Raw genomic sequence first — 3,169 nt, forward strand, 5'->3', positions numbered from 1 at the left:
TAATGTTAACTGCACTTTCTAAAGAGAATGGCAGTCTCTATAGGATGAATTAGGAAGAAAGATATTAAAGGAAAAATTTGGATATGTTGTCACAAGGAGGGCAAAGGAGGTCCTGGATGAGAGCAGGTGCAGTTGGAATGAAATTCAGAAAATTTGTTCAAATGCTCCAATCAAACAGATGAATGAGATGTACTCAAATCAAAAGAAAGACTCAGGTGGGCTGAGCAAAGCAATGTGGCTAAAGTGGTTGGCAGATTTGCCTCTTTCTGAGTTAACTGTTGGTCTTCCAGGCGTCACCACAATTCCTCAAAGGAACCTAAGCAGCCCTTTTGGAAGTGTCTTCTTCATACTTGTGATTATTTCTTGTTCCTCAAGGGGGTGCACCTTTCCTGCTTCGAAAATTCATTTACTATATCACCCACAGATAGAGAACATATAGATACCAAACTGATAAGAACAGCTACTACACTTGACCTTAACCAAAAGGCCAAGAAGCAACTGTGATTATTTTTTGACTGTTAATTTAGCATTGATATTGTTTTCAGGGCAGTTAGAAAGTTTCTGACACTCATTTGTGTTTACAGACTCAGAGCTTTCACTGAAAAACACCATCTTAAAACCTAATACATAGACAAGCTAAAGGCCAAGAAAACAAAATGTTGACTCCATGGTGACCCAGGTCTAGGGGCCCGACAGGAAGGACTGATAGGAGAGCACATGTGTTGCCTTAATAAAAATAATGTAAATACCACCCACAGATTAAAATGTCAAGAATTAAAAATAAAATTGATTGCTTAATATTGGGGATGATGATCATTATTATTGTCCCCATGAAAGACAATGTGATATATTAAGTAAAGATCCAGATCTTCACAGGATATGATTTGTGTTAACTTTCACTAGCCTAGAAAATTATCTGTAGTTCTAAACCAGGACCCCAGCCTAGAAAAATTATATTTAAAACAAAGTATGTAGATGCTTCCAGCAGGGGAAGAATTTGGCTTAATGTTTTGTGATTGGGACTAGCTAGCTGTTCACCAAAACCCATTCCCTTTTACACTGAGTACATAGCCAGACTATATTACCCAGTATTGCTGTAGTTAGCTGGAGTTTTGTAACTGCTGCCTAACTGAATGTTGTCACAAGCGATGTTCTCTACTTACCAGTCTGAGAAGCTTACCAGCTGGATCCTCCGCACTCTATTTCTTGTCTTCTGATAAAGTAGAGGAGCAGAGAACTTCGAGACCCTAGGTAGATCCTAGGAGGAAACGGCTACTAGAAAGGATTGTATGCAGCAGGCGTTTTTATCGACCTATACTGGAATGTTATATGAATGCAAAGAACACTTTCATAAACCGTTATTGTGCTCAGGCACTAAGATTTAGAGGACATGCTCTAGGACTGAAATAGACCTTCTAAAACATTTTCAATAGGGTTTCTCAATCTCAGTACTATTGAAAAATTGGATCAGATAATTATTTGTTGTGAGGTGCTTTTCTTATGAATTGTGATATGTTTGGCAGCATTCCTGGCCTATACCCACTGTATACTATCAATACCCTCAAGTTGTGACAACCAAAAATATCTCAATATATTGCCAAGTGTCCCGTGGGGTAGGGGGAGTTAAATCTCATCTGGCTGGAATCACCATGCTGCAAGATCTAAGTGATCATCATGAATTATCTGTCAGCCAGAAAAAAATTCATTCTTTAAAGAAAACATCATAATTCATAAATCATATCTTGTTCCCAATATCCAGTGTACATTTTAAAACCTGCTATACATGCAAACAAACAAAAAAATATGACCCAAAGTCAAAAGAAAAAATAGTCAATAAAAGTAGTCCCAAAGATGATGTAGATGTTAAAATTATCAGAGTACTCTAAACTATTCTAAATATGCTTAAAGATTTAAAGGAAATGATGGATAGAATGAGTGAATAGATAGAAAATATCACTAGATACATGAAAACTATAAAAAAAAGAACCAAATGAAAATTCAAGAACTGAAAAAATAAAATATATGAAATTAAAAACTCACTGGATGGGCTTAAGAGAAAATTGAACAGTGGAAACAAAGGGATCAGTGAGCTTGAAGGTAAGTCAATAGATATTACCCAAACTGGAAAGCAAAGATAAAAATGATTTTTAAAAATGAACAGCACCTCAGTGTCCTGTGGGACAGCAGGAAGACGTTTAACAGACATACAATTACAGTCTCACAAGAATAAGAGAGCGATTGGGGCATTAAAACATTTCAATAGTTTCGATGTCCTCAAATTTGGTGAAAAACATTAACCCCCAGGTCCAAGAACTGAGGAAACTAAAAACAGCACTAATACAGAGAAGAGTATATCTGGGCACATGATAGTATAACAGTTGAACACCAAAAATGAAATATTTTATAGCAGCCAAAGGGGAAAAATTACACGTAGAGGAACAATAACAGGGAGAACTCTGACTTCTCATTAGAACAATGGTGGCCAGAAGATGAGATGGCATCTTTAAAGTTCTAGAAGGAGGGACTTCTACTTCCAGCCAAGACAGAGTAACAAATAATCTAAAGAAAAAGGAAAAAAATATATATGAAACAATGGTTTTTAAAACACTGGACATCAGTCAACAAAAGACAATGATCCCTGAGAGACAAGAAATAAATAAGGTGAGCCTCATGATTGCCCCAGCTTCCTGGCTTGAAAGTTTCCAGGCTACTACCAGGGAAGGAGAAATCAGACTTTCTGAGCTGAGAAGATGAAACTTAGAGTTCCAGGGAAAACAAAGCAGATTGTGCTTGTGGTAAAGAGTACCAGAAAGAAGAGATCTGCACAAAGAGAACCCTGGAAATCTCCAAGGAGTATCCAGCAAGTGTTCAGCACAAACATTTGAGGAAACTACCACAGGCCAGGGAATTATGGGGAACAGTACCCAGTGGTCACACAGGACAAGGATCGGTGCCCATTATCACCAACCTGACTGGAAAGCCACATTTTTCAAGAGGCATTGGGTAGAATACTAAGAAGGGTATTGCATTGGACATGAGGAATAATTATCCCTAGAATAAATGAGCTCTGATCACATCTACCATATTTTAAAAGCAAGACCAAGAAGCTCCAAACTGTTTCCAAGGAACTTTGCTATAAAACAATTACAAAAATATTTGTAGGAATACA

At 37.3% G+C, this 3,169-nt stretch overlaps 1 pseudogene; it reads right to left on the reverse strand.

The window, feature by feature from the left end:
- Positions 1-373: 373 nt before the first annotated feature.
- Positions 374-499, reverse strand: LOC111743245 (annotated as a pseudogene).
- Positions 500-3,169: the final 2,670 nt, after the last annotated feature.

The sequence above is a fragment of the Pteropus vampyrus genome, unplaced genomic scaffold (assembly GCF_000151845.1).
Source record: "Pteropus vampyrus isolate Shadow unplaced genomic scaffold, Pvam_2.0 Scaffold4, whole genome shotgun sequence".
Taxonomy (NCBI): domain Eukaryota; kingdom Metazoa; phylum Chordata; class Mammalia; order Chiroptera; family Pteropodidae; genus Pteropus; species Pteropus vampyrus.